Source organism: Cibotium barometz, chromosome 13 (genome assembly GCF_041138505.1).
Source record: "Cibotium barometz isolate CiBa-2024 chromosome 13, ASM4113850v1, whole genome shotgun sequence".
NCBI lineage: Eukaryota > Viridiplantae > Streptophyta > Polypodiopsida > Cyatheales > Cibotiaceae > Cibotium > Cibotium barometz.
The window spans coordinates 46,521,304-46,535,963 of record NC_141058.1 but is presented as its reverse complement, the minus strand read 5'-3'; the positions used below and the strand labels follow the sequence as shown (position 1 = coordinate 46,535,963).

Sequence of the window (14,660 nt, the reverse complement as noted above, 5' to 3'; positions counted from 1 at the left end):
CATGAATGAGGAGGATGCTATGCTAGTGTAGCCAAAGGCTTACAATCCTCAAGACTAAACCTTTGGAGAAGTCTCTGTAAATACTTTGATTGCATCAAGACAATCCCATCATCACGCTGTGAGAACTAAATGCTCAAATAGTAATGCAACAGACCCAAATCGACATCTCAAAAGAAGCCTATAATTCAGCCTTAAAGGCTGAAATTTTCTCAACATCAAGCCTACGAGTAGCATGTCACAAACGTATAAAACGATAACCAACAAATCCTCTTTCGTTTTCCTGACATAGAGGGTGCTCTCTGTGGAACTATTACAAAATCCATGTGCAACCAAGTATGCATGTATCTTCTCATACCATGCTCTGAGAGCCTACTTAAGGCCATACAAAGCTTTCCATAGCGTGCACACTTTGTTTTCCTGCCTTCTGAGAAAAACCATGAGGCTGAGATACATAAACCTCCTCATGGAAGTCACTATTCGAGAAGGCGGTTTTGATGTCCAACTGATTCACTATCCAACCATGATGTGCTGCCATAGCAATGACACACCTAATGGTGGTCATACGAGATGTGGGTGCAAAGATCTCATCATAATCTATGCCTTTCTGCTGTGCATAACCCTTTGCCACAAGTCTGGCTTTGTAGCGCTTAATACTACCATCAAACTTTCTTTTCATCTTGGAGACCCACTTCATACCAATAGCTTTCTTGCCAAAAGGCAAGCCAACTAAATCCCAAGTGCCATTCTTCAAGGTGGAATCATATTCTTGCTTCATGACGTGCATCCAATGATGATTCTCATGTGCTTCCTCAAAGGAAACAGGTTCCTTGTCATTGCAAGTAGAGGCAATGAGGGCATGATCCACAAAATGCCCATACATTCTTCAAGGTGGAATCATATTCTTGCTTCATGGCGTGCATCCAATGATGATTCTTGTGTGCTTCCTCAAAGGCAACAGCTTCCTTGTTATTTAGAGGCAATGAGGGCATGATCCACAAAATGCCCAAATGTATGGCACGTGTTCACCCTGCCAAAGGAGCCACTACATTGTTGTCTTGCAAGATTTGCAACAGCCAGCGAGGCACCGATTTTGCTTGCTGAATTGCTGTCCTCTCTTTTTCCACTGTATCATCAATGTCTGTATGATCAACGGGTGCAACATCTGGCATAGCTGGTTGCTGCTTTTCAGCAACTGGGGGCTGATTTTCAGCAAATATGGGCTGATTTCCAGCCATAGGCTGTGTCCAAATGCCCAACACCTAGTATGTGTGTCCCATACAAGGGGAGAAGAGCATCAAATAGATCCTGTGAGCCAACAAATAGCTGTTTTCTACATTCAAGCAAGGGCTGAGATGAATTTTCCACAAAGACCACCTCTCAACTAACCATAATCCATTGAGAAGCAGGATGGTAGAGACGGTACCATTTACTCCCCACAAAAATACATTTCACTGTCCTCGTCATCCAACTTGGTACAGTGTTTCTCAAGCACAAGAGCATAAGCCAAACAACTGAAGACACGCAAATGAGCCACAGATGGCTTTCGTAAGGAGTGATAGTCTTCAAGCTTTCGTTGGACACATGTTAAGTACATATGCTGCACACATAACAGCTTCCATCCAAAACCTGTGAGGCAAACTTTAGCCTTTAACCATACATCATTGGACACCTATAAAGCACATATGCTGCACACATAACAACTTCCATCCAATACCTGTGAGGCAAACTTTGGCCTTTAACCATACATCGTGCCATCTCTATGAGAGATCTATTCTTCCTTTCCGATACACCATTTTGCTGAGGTGTATAAGGCACAATGCATTGGCGTTTCGTAAAAGTTTCAGTCGGTTTCATATGATTTGGAACGGGTTTCGTTGCTACTATGATCATAGCTACACAAGACCTGGAATACCCAATCGTCTTGAGCATAGTTAGATGTTTCCTTCTTTTCAGCACTAGGTGCTAATACATCAGCCATAGACAATCCGGAGACTTTCTTCTCCTTTTTCCTTAGCAAGTCTCTTCCTGCATTCATTAATGTACTGACCTGGCTTCCAACAGTAGTTACATTTGCCCTTCTTTTTAGGCTTCTCACTATCACTCTTCTCAGCATCTTTACCAAAAGAGGCAATTAAACCACCCATAGGCTTCTTGCCATTGGTAACAAATGCTTTGCCTTTGCCCTTTCCTTGCATCACAAAGGCTCTATTCCCATGCTTTATTCCAGACCTGTTTACTCTAGATTGCTCCTCTCGCAAGAGTAAAGACACCAACTCATCAAATGAGAATGAGTTGGGATTGCCCTTCATCAACAACCTGAGGGTAGAGGCAAAACCTAATATGAGTTAGATAAAGCATTGAGAATAGTAGTGACTAGAGAACTATCTGGAATGATCTCATCAATGTTGGCAAGTTGCTCTTGAAGGTCTTTCACCTTTGTCAAATACTCATCCATCAAGTCATCCTCATCCATATCTAGCAAGTCAAGCTGCTGCTTCAAATAGGCTACACGACCTCATTGCACACTTGATAAAATGTTGCAAGAGTGTCCCACGCTAACTTGGCAGTGACACATGAACGGATGTGTGGTATGATGCTCCTCTTCACTAAGAGAGCAATGAGGGCATGTGCCTATGCATCTCTAGAATCCCATTGTCTTTGATCTCCAGTAGGTGGTGTCGGTGCTTGTATGATTGAAGTGATTGTAATACCTCCTATAGAAGAAGCAACAGCAAGCTGCTGCACTGCAGACACTGGGCATTCTTCTTCTCCTGTAAGCATTCCCCAAAGCCCTTTGGCCACCCGTGGATGCCTCATCATATAGGACCACAATGGGTAGTCAAGCTTGTCTTTGGCAGCAGCAAGCATTCCACAAACACATCATTACTAGCCATACTGTTTGCAAGTGTACTCTCTGTACACAACTGAATGCAAGTGATGCAAGACCCCCAAGATGCCACAAGTATGTATGCTACTGATCGCAATGTGAAACACTGCAAGTAGCTCTCTGAAGACCTGTAAAAGTATTGAAAGGAGTATGGACAGAGATTACTTTTTGAAATTTTTGCAAGCTCAATTGACGTATTTCCATGTTGATAAAACCGATGAGTGACTAGAAAGCTGCACGCAGTCCCATGCTCAGTTCAGCTCTCTTTTGGTACAAGCTGAAAATTTGCAGATTTGGAGGGGCAAACGAACTCCAATTCCGGCGTTCTTTGGCTTGGAAGACTTGGAAAGAGGAGGAATCCAATGATGTAAAAAAATTTCCAAAACAAAATAGGTTAAAATTTCTGGCTCTGGAGTGGCGCCACCGCCCAACGCGGGCGGATGGTGGCGGAATTGGGCTGAGCCGCCTCTGTTTGGTCGGCGGTGGCAAAGCTTACCAAATCGAAAAATTGAGAAGGGGCTTCTCTAATTGGCTGTTGGACAAGCTGTTTTGCGTAATTTACTTGGTGGAGCAAGCTGCGTAGAGAGCGGCGCTAGCTTGTGGTTGGCGTCGGCTATGGCCTAGCTGCACCCGGCTCACCCAAAGGGTGTGGCTCCTAGGTAAGGAGCCAAAGGGGGCTCCTTTGGGGCCTCCTTAGAGACCTAAGATCAAAGCTTCTGAAGGAAAATGAGCCCCACTAGTTGTACGTGCCCACGACAGGAACAACGAGCTACTCCGCCAAAATGATGCTACAGATGTGAGTCCCCGGATGAGTAGAGCTCGGTGCTCAGATACCAATTGTTGAAGTAGGGGCCTCTAGGAAGTCCTGGTGTGAACACCTCTACCCACGTGCACTGTTTTCTCTGGCTAGACAAAGGTTTTTTCCCCATGGGAACACACCCTTGTGTGTTGGGCCTTGAGCATTAGAGTATTTAGTACTTAGTAATTTGTACTTTCATTATTATCAAGAACATTTTTCTAGCACGTCTAACTCACACGTTTCTCTCTGAGCTCGACTCTATGTGTCTTTGTGCATGTTCTCTTGCAGAGCTCCCTCACATCAGCCAACATTGGTATCAGAGCCCACCAACAGCTCCCCACTAGTCAGTTTGCTGCCCACCAATAGCTGCCCACTGCCCACTCAAAGCCCTGCCTGGTTGTGGTCGCCATGCTATTGGTTCGAGTTGCCTTGCCGCTGGATGTGATCACTTTGATGCTGTTGTGCCAGATCTACAACAGCCGCCACCAAGAACATCAACACCGCCTACTCCACCTCGTACTCCTCAGCGCCGCCTGCACAAGGGCTTCGCCTAGTCTTTAATTAGCAAAACCCCAAATCAATTTTTGATTTGGGATTTCTGCCAGCGCCGCCTTCACCAGCTAAGCCACCGGTTCTGCCCACTGTTGCCACCATTGCAGAGCCAAAATCTAAGACCACAAAATTTTTCAATTTATTTTGCACAGTTGTGTTCCTCATCCTTTGCCAAGTCTCCCAAGCCGAAGCACACCTGAATCGGAGACTGTTTAGGCCATTGAATTCCCTCTACAAATTTTCAGCTTCTCCAAAAATAGAGTTGAATCAAGCCCTAGGTTAAATATGGCATTCCTCGTTCTCTCTCTCAATGCACTCGGCATTGAAATACAACATTGTGACACCCATCTTTGGGTGATCATCAAGCCTCTATTCACATAACTTTTCTATCCCTACACTGTCATTTCAATACATTTGCAGGTCCTTGTCATCAGTGAATCATTGGGCATCACAGAAGCATGTCTTTCAGTGTACATTGAAGGTTTACAATGCATTGTGCAGCGAGCTTGGGATAGATTGTCAGTTACCTTTGAGACATGGCTAATATTGATGTATTTGGGATGCTCTCTGCCGAGGACAAGCTTGATGGGACTAACTATCCCATGTGGGCATATATGATGAAGCATGTACTGGTTGCAAAGAATTTGTGGGTATATGTACCTAGTGATGAGTTAAGGCCTGCTGGTCCCGCATCTACAGCTAGCACGTCAGGGGATCCACTGTTGGAACAAGTGATTCTAGCTCCAATGGAAGTGCACTGCCTCCACATGTTCCTTCTACACAAGAACAACTTAGATGGGATACTAAAGATGCGCAGGCTCATGCCTTGATTGCTCTCTAGTGTAAACAGCAAGTCATACCTCATATCCATTCATATACTTCTTCTAAACGTTCATGGGATATACTTGCCTCTTTATATCAAATCCGCAATGAAGCTCGTGTAGCTTATCTCCAAAAAAAGCTTGACTTGGAGAATATGACTGTGGGTGATTCTATGGATGGATTTCTCACCCATGTTAAGGATTTGTGAGCGCAATTAATCAATATTGATGAGGAGATACCTGACAATTGACTTATCTGTACGGTTCTCAATGGTTTGCCTGAATCCTATCAAGGATTTGCTACCACTCTTCGCCTCTTGACGAAAAGAAATACAGATTTGTACACATTTGATGATTTGGTAGCTCTCTTTTTACACGAAGAGAAATCATATTCCAACCAAAACAACATGATTGCTACAGATCAAGCTTTTGTTGCCTCCTATCATGGCAAAGGAAAATTTGGGACTGCTTTTAGTGCTAAACCTAAGGGCAAAGCACAAGCCCATTCAGATCCTCCTAAGTCTAAAGAGGAGAAGACTGAGAAGAAGAAGAGATGCAACTATTGTTGGAAACCTAGTCATGCAATTGAGGAATGCAGGAAGCGTAAAGAGAGTGAGAAAAAGAAGAAGCAGCAAGGCCTTGCTACAACTACAGGTTATAGTGCCAAGGAAGCAAATTTTGCACATGATGGCTATGCCTTAACAGTCACATGCAATGATTTGTATGCCTCTTGTTTGTCATTGTCGGATGCTGATTGGTATTTTGATCAAGGTTGCATCAATACGTACGTACCTTATTATAAGATACATTTTAGTGTACAGTACAATACAATACCATATTGTACAGATCCGTACGTGACAGCCCCCCCCCTAATTGAACCTTTGGTCCAAGATCCTTCCGTAGTTACTGATTTTTCACTGTCCATAGGCACTCGCCTGTAGCCGCTTATTTATCCACCCATAGGCGATGCCGCCAAGAAAGCACCAAGGCGGGTTTTGAACCCAAGACCTCTTGGTCCTAGGCAAACACCTTCACCACTTGAGCTATCACCTCATTGGCAAGTAGGTGGCAGTTTTTAAAAACATTTTGAGCCAAAAAAAACCCTAGGCCAGCCCCCATCGTCAATTTTAGTCGACTTATGCAAAGTGCGAACATAGCCATTCCTCTCATCAATACAAACATTGCAGCAAGAGATGATGATGATGCGGTGCCAGCCCACTGTTGTCACCACCATTTCAGAGCTAGAGCTAAGAGTATGATAGCGAAGGAAACATGTTGACAGATGGAGCTCTCATTTTGGTAATTGTGTCGTTCAATGTTCAAAAATGAATTGTTTTTTCATTCATTTTTCTGTATATATATATATATACACACTATATAGTATATTTTTTATGTTTTTACGGACCTTACGTATTTAACGTACCTCAAAATCTCAACCCATACCTAAATGCGTACCTCACCCTACCTTTCTACCTTGCTAACAAGATAAGAATGTCATCTAAGAAGATGAAGACGCATTTGCCAATGAGATCCCGAAAAACCCGAGACATCATTTTGTTGAACGTCGCTATTGCATTGGTGAGGCCAAAGGGCATCACCACAAATTCGTCGTAGCCACGCTTGGTCCTAAAGGCCATTTTTGGAATGTCGACCTTGAAGATCTGAACCTCATGGTAGCCACTCTTAAGATCAATCTTAGAGAAAATCTTTGCACCATTGAGTCGTTCGAGGATATACTCTATTCTACTCATGGGGAATCTATTCTTCATTGTTAGCTTATTGAGTGCCCAAATGAGTGGAATGCCTAGAATGCTCTGATCCCCGCGAATCATGAGAGGCTCAATCAAAGCCTTCAACTATGGTGAAAGTGTCCTGCCTCCAATCAAGAATGGGTGCATACTGTCGAAACCACTTGATCCCGAGAATTGTGCGTCACACCCTAAAAGAAGAAAGACAATGAAATCCCGTTGGAATATGGCCCGCTGAACTTGAAAGTCATATTGCTGTGCTTAATGAGTGATGTGTGTACGTAGACCAGGGGTAAACCCGTCCACAAGGAACCAAAGTACAGCTCATCTTGGTAACCATCTGCAGAGAGATGGCAACCTCAGAACTGCCCGTGTCAAAGATGACAATGAACTACTGTCCCTTTGCAATGCCATAGGCACCGATGAGAGCCTTTGTCTTGCCCTCGGCCTCACCCTCCTACTTATCATCAAATACCACAGGTGGCACTAAATTCAAAGAGGGTAAAAGCTGAACGGCATTTGAGGCTCATGGCAGAGATGTGGATGATCGTACTACGGTTGGTATTGTGGAAGTGGATGCCTTAACATACTTTTCAGCCTGGAACTTAGTGCAATCTTTCTTCCCATGTCCCACAGTGTGACAAAAGAAACAACGGTTCTCTGTCATGTACCAAGTTTGTTCATCTAGCTGGAGATAACCTCCAATGATGCCCTCCTTAGCTTTTTCCTCAGGAATCTTCTTGGGCATAGAATCTTTCGTATTGTCCAATTGACCCAAAGAATTTTTCTTTTGGTCCTTTTGGTCTTTGTTGTTTTGAGCCCCCTTACCCTAGGTAGATGACTACTAGGTGGATGACTGTTGGGGCTTTGGGGTAGATTATACCTGCTTGGACTTACCTCCGTTTAGCATCAGCTCCTGATTCTGAGCGAGGGTCAGTGCCCGTGCATAAGTCTCAGGCTCAAAATTCCTCACTGGGTATCTAACAGTAGTGTCTAAACCTCAAATAAACTGCTCGAGCTTATCTTCTTCCGATATGCCCAATTGTTGGGCCATTGTAATGACCTTGTTTGAATAGGTCAAAACAAGGGAACCACCCAAGTGAGGTTGTAAAACTCATCCTCAACATTAGTCATGTACTGTGGTGGAAGAAAATGGGCTTTGAGGTCAACCACGAAGGTGTTCCAATGAAAACGGAATTGGCCTGTGATGGGGTCTGTGTGAAGTTGTGACCAATGCTGCCACCAAGTAACAGCTTCCCAAGTGAGGTGGGGTGCTACCACATGGACTTTATCTTGTGGATCTGTGATTTTAGCTAAAGGAAAATGTGCTTCAAATTGATAAATAAATTGAGTAACTCCACCATGATCACACTTACCATCATACTTACTAAAATTTGGAGAGGTTCGTATGACGGTGGTGGTAGGGGCGAGAGAGGACGAGGACTTCGGAGCCTGCTAAGGGAGAGCCGCCAGAATTTGTGCCATCGTTTGCTGATTCTGGATTTGCACAGCCTTCCAATCGAGTCTTTGCTGGAACTCTCGGTCGGCTTTCTCTCTACGGCATTGCTTTCTCATATTTGAGTGTGGCTTCCCTATCCCTTTGTTCCTCCGCACGTCTCGGTTCTTTTCCTTCATCTGCTTTTCTTTTTGCTTCTTCATCTTTTCTTTTTGCTTCTTCACGTCGGTCTTCATCTTTTTTGCTTTGTTCCTCCATATGTAGGACCTATGCCAGATTTGGGATGCCTTCTTTGGGCTTCCCTTTTTTGGCGGCAAGTTGCATCTTCAGAGAATTTATTTGCTCCATCATTATTCTTAGGAGCTCTTCTGTGCTTGGCGGAAGCGTTTTTTCTGTTTGGACCTCCATCCCTTCTTGTTGAGTTTCTTCTTGATGTGATGTCTCCTGACATGGGGAGGCCTGGGTGTTTTTTCCAGACCGCAGTTTTACCATCCACCTGATGCTCTCACTTCTTGAGGTAGCCGAGTTGGGTTACAACCTGATGCTCTGATACCAATGTTGCATGCACTCAGCTTGATCGTGATAACGCACAACAGGGCCTTCTTTATACCTTTATGTGGTGAGAATCTTTAGCATCAACTTTAGAGAGTAGAGAGAAGAGCAAAGAGAATGAGAATGTAGAAGACGACACAGTATTGGGTCCCAATACCCACTGAAGGGCCCCCCCCTACAAAGCAGGAGTATTTGCTTATATTATTCTTTGGAGAAATGATGTACAATGCTGAGTACAAGTGATATGAATGCCCAACGCAAGGACAAGGAAGACCATACGTCGGCTAAGAATCCACCTAGTCCGAGGCTCTGCTGAAGACTCTTCTAGCCACTGATGCAAGTCCAAATAGCTGTAGGACTGCACACACTGACTGAATGTGAAGAGAAGCTTCCTTACTTAGCTTGGAGTCAACTAGATGCTGCAAACTTGATGTACTTTGCTGAATACCTGAATGCCTTTGTGTGGAGCTAAGGCCATGCTTATATATGTCCTCTTACTGCTGGTCGGCTGCCAGAAAGGGCTGTCGGCCTGCAGAACATGTCCACATGTCTGAATACTGACAATCGGCTGCTGCAAAAATGCCCACGACTGCATAATATGCCAGTCGGCTGCTTGCACATGTTCACGACTGAATAAGCCTGAGTCGGCTGCTGCAAAATACCTGTCGGCTGCCCAAAGTGCTGGTTGGACTGTATGCCTAGTTGGCTGCTGGCCGACTGGGCACAAAAGCCACCAAGGGGCATGGCCAACTGCTTGGCAAAGGCTTGGATGCCTTTTGCATAGGCTAGCCCAAGTTGGGGCTGGCCCCTTCTATGTGTAATGAACCTAAACATGCCTACATGCATAATGCTGACAACTACATGCTTCTGAATGATGCTTTCTCCATGTGGGTTAAGAGGACTGACATCTGACTGACCTCTAAAGCTCAAAGTTGCCTAACTGTCCCTGGACTGAAGGGTCATGACGTACGACAAATAATCCTAGAAAAGGTTCTACTTTTGTATAAATGCTACACTGATGATCATGCCAGTGTGTTACTGTACCCCAGTGCACGGTGCGCGTGACAAGAGTGAGTACCTGAACTCACAAAAGAGTTGGTGACTCTATGCAATGAGAGGAGTTGGTGACTCCATTTAGTGACAGGAGACCGTGACTCTGATCTCTCACTATCTGAACTCATGGGATCATGGAAGAGTGGTGACTCTATCTAGTGAGTATTTCATGAACTCATGAAAGGGTTCGCGACCCTAGTGAGTGACTTCGGGTTGGTGACCCTGTGAACTCATGTTAGAGTTGGTGACTCTAGTGAGTTCATATCTGGACTCATGGAAGGGTTGGTGACCATGGTGAGTGAAGCCTCGTGGAAGGGGAGACCCTGGCGAGCATGTATGGTTTCATGGAAGGGTTGTTGCCCTGGTGAACCATATGGGTATGTGAAGCACGTTTGGCTTGGGCATGCGTATGGATCATAGGGGCTGTGCCCTTATGCAGTCCAATGGCATGGCAAGGTGTTTTGTGGCTATGTATTCTGCTTATTTTTATTTTGCAAGTACTTAAAGCTACTTATGGATTTATGAATTTATGGATATTTGAGACAGTTGACTCTTGTGCCTGTGTCTGCTTATTATCAAAGTTGACTCGGGATATGGATAAAGATTCTTTCTTGATACGGTTGGCTCTTGTGCTCGTATCTAGCATCGGATTGTGGATCTGGATTTATGGCTTTAATACCGAAATTATGAAAAATCATGGATTGGCAGTGCATCTGCTATACTTGAAGAATATCTAAGTGGTATCATGTTTATATAGTTGCAGACAACTGCTTTATAAGATGGAAGAGATGTATTTAGTCCCTTCACCCGTTTGGACCAGTGTTTTACACACTGGGTGGAACCAAGGTGTGAACGGGGATTTTTCCACACAAGAAAGCGGGAGCATTAACCGGCAAAGTCTTGGCCGGAAAGATAACATCTGGGCAAAAGTAGCATGGGATTTTCATCATTAAAGTGATAAGTCAATGTTTTCACACACTATTAACAAAGGGTTGGACATATTATTATTATTGGACAGGTATATGTGGACAAAAGAAGCAGCCTAGCTCCAAGCTTGGGGAGCAAGTTTGGGAAAAGCTTAAAAGTAGCTATATTTTTGGGAGCAAAGCCACTTATGGCAAAAAAGGGAAAAGCACTGCAAATATAGCCGGCCAAGTTCATTGAAAAGGGACTGGCTCTCTCTCTTTCCAGCATGCGCTTACACCCTCAGCAAGCAACAAACTCTCTCTCTCTCTCTCGCACGCTAAACTGTCCATACAGCAACTACCGTACAACAGCCGCCACCAGAAAAGCAACCGTACAGTTGTCGGCTTTCTCTTCTACGCTGGCCGTATGCTGCAGCAAGGCTGTTGGGATTTGTTCTCTCTGGCCGTACAGCCAGGGCAGCCGACTAGTTCTCTCTCTACTCTGGCCGTACAGAGTACGGCCACCATACCAATAGCCTCCCTCTTTGCGCACGCCATACAATGGAGTTGCCGGCGGTACAGCACATTCTCCCCCTTCTCTCTACACTGACTGAAGAGGGGTACAGCCGCCGACAGAGCCTGTCCGTACAGCCGTACAGGGACTGTACCAGCTCACACGTGTGAAACCCAACCGGGTCGGTTTGAGGACTGTTTTTGGACCATCTTTGGGAACTCTTTGCCAGTCTTGGACTTGAGTTGCTTTGCCGAAGTATTGTGCAAAAGATCCGGTGTTTTTACCCGTACCTTGGTTTATCTCTGTAAAAGAAAAGCTTCTATCTTAATAAAAGAAGTACCTAGGGGGGGCCGGCTGTTCCGACTCAGTGCAGTGTCTATTTATAGTTCTTGTGCCATCTTTTTGCTGTGTGTTTTCGGTGTGAAGGCTAGAGGTGTTCTGTCTCTTATTCCGAGTCTCCACTATTTGTGACACTAACTCTCACCTTTCTTTATGAGCTCGACTCTGTGCGTCTTTGGGCATGTTCTCTTGCAGAGCTCCCTCACATCAGCCAACAAGGGTTGCAGCCAAGTACAAGAGTCAACACACACACACACACACACACAAAACCACAGCCATGAGAGTACATGAGAAACACAAAACACAATGTTATTGATAAGGTACCAAAAGTACAATAATAAGTGAACCTTATAGGATGTAAGGGCAAGTTCACATGCATATAATCTTGGGGGGGGAAAACCTCTCCTAAAGAGAGTAAAAAGTGCCCCAGCACGTCCTAGTGATCACACACCACTCCCCATACCATCATACCTTGGTTTTCACACGTCCCTCAATTTGTCTATGAGAAGGAGCCCAAATCCTCGCACATTCGAGGAGTTGGTGGGTCTGCTTTCGCACGAGATAAAAACTAGGATAAACCTATGTGATACGTGTGGTAGTGATCAGGCATTTACCTTGAAGGACAAGGGCGAGAGTAAGGCATCAAAACAGGGTCGAAATCAGCCCAAAGCTGTTATCTACAGCCATCTGTAAAGTCTGAAGCTTCAGACAAAGGGGATGCCAACAACCCCAAGAAGAAGGACAAATGTCACTATTGCCATAAGCCGAGGCATTACATAAATGAATGCAAGAAAAGACTTTCAAAGAAGAAAAAGAAAGACTCTGGCAATGTGGTTGCATATGCCTCAAATGCAAAAGAAGAGCAGTCTACTAACTTGGTTCAAATGACTAAGACATTTTCGGTCGCATATATTGGTGACACTTTATGTTGGGATATGTCTCTTTGTGCATCAAACAAACATGACGTTGTGTAGTATTTTGATAGTGGTGCCTCATGGCACATTACCTCAAGAAGAGAGGTATTCAGAAGTCTAGAACATGCACCAGTTGGACGTAGTGTTTCATGTGGAGATCACTCCTCTTATCCCAAGAAAGGAAAAAGTGATTCTCATTGCTACAAATGGGAGAAATGCATGCATACAGGATGAACTTTATGTCCTTGAGATCAAAAAGAATCTGCTTTCAGTTTCTGCAATCACCAAACAAGGTTTAGTTGTGGAATTTGCAGATGAGAAGTGTTTGGTAAAAGACCCAACAAGGGGTTATCAGATTGTCACTTTTGGGACTATGTGATAGTTTGTATAAGTTGCATAGCTACGAGAAGCAAGTACACAATACATACGCAGTTACTACCAATACTCCAACCATAGATGTTGCAAAGTTATGGCATGCTCGCTTTGGGCATGTAAACTTTGGCAGTTTGATGCTTTTGCAGAAGCATCAAATGGTAGAAGACATGCCTCACTTGGAGCCTCTTGTTGGACATGTATGTAAAGGATGTATTTTGGACAAAATGCATAGAAAGCCATTCCCAAAGGATGGATAAGTAAGCTGTTCAGAAATTACAGCTTATACACAATGATGTATGTGGTCCAATGAGGACACCATCCATCCATTTGGATGTTTTTGCTTGCTTTCAACATTATGTAGCTATGGCTAAAAATGAAGCTGGGTGCAAAATGCAAACTCTCTGTACAAATAGAGAAGAGTACATGTCAAATGCATTTTAAGGCTTCTATGTTGCAGAAGAGCATAAATCACCAATGTACAATGCCATATTCACCACAAACGAATGGTGTTGCCGAGCGGAATGATAGATCTCTCATGGAGATAGCAAGATGGATGGTTAAAAAACATTAGTTGCCACACAAAGTCGGGATGGAAGCTATCATGTGTGCAACATATGTTCTTAACAAGTGCCCTACCACAGCACTAAAGACTATTACATTGTACGACGCTTGGCACATAAGAAAGCCCAATGTCAACTACATGAAAGTTTTCGGATTCTTAACAAGTGCCCTACCACAGCACTAAAGACTATTACATTGTACGACGCTTGGCACATAAGAAAGCCCAATGTCAACTACATGAAAGTTTTCGGATGCTTAGCTTATGCTCATGTGCTCAGAACTAAGTTGGACGACAAAGCAGTGAAGTGTATTTTTTGTGGGTTCCAATAGCAAAAGTAAAAGGAAACGAAGGGGGAGGCGGGGGGATGATTTTCAGCTGCACGTTCTTACAATGATTCTAATTGGGCTGGTGACTATGACACTAAAAATTCCACAAGTGGAAACTGCTTTTTACTTAGAAGTTCATGCATTTCATCATTGAGTAAAAGCAACCAACTATGGTTGCATTGTCTTGTGAAGCTGAGTATAGAGCAGCATTCACGACGACGGTAGAGTCTCTATGGCTGAGGAGATTGATGGTAGATCTTTGTGTGAGTCCGTATATGACCACACCTATCCTCACTGATAGTCAAAGTGCTATGGTTGTGACACGGAACCCAATACTCCACGCTAGAACCAAGCACTATTACCATGTCAAAGAGAGGTTACATGCAGGGGAGATCAGCTTGATCTATTGTTCTAGACACAACAACATTGCAAATATCTTCACCAAGGCACTACCCCAAGAGAAGTTTGAAGCTTTCTACAAAGATTTGGACTTACTTCCATTTGAAGAGTATCTGTCACTCAATACATGATCACATTATCACTACAAGGGCGATTTGTAAGAGTTATGCACATGGGTAGTGATAAAGGTGTTAATAAGTTGTTAGGGGGTTAGAAATAAATGCTAGGGACACATTTAGTGTTAGTATTTTCATATGGTGCAGTGACCTTAGGAGTAAGTGTGACACATGGCACTATGAGGTTAAGCCCCTCATTATCTTTGTACAAAAGGTGTGTAAAAGGTGTGTACTTGCTTTCTTATCAACTAATGCAACTCGTGGAAGTTTGTGTGCTTCACCCTGTCTGCACGTGAGCAACTCAACTCGGCTTTCTATGCTTCATTGCTTGCCCTAAACCTA

At 44.0% G+C, this 14,660-nt stretch overlaps 1 protein-coding gene across 1 annotated transcript in view; it reads right to left on the bottom strand.

Moving 5' to 3' along the window:
- The window catches only part of LOC147632750 (AP-1 complex subunit gamma-2-like), a 76,243-nt gene that overhangs the window by 24,910 nt on the left and 36,673 nt on the right, over positions 1 to 14,660 (bottom strand). The gene's annotated exons all lie outside the window — the stretch shown is intronic.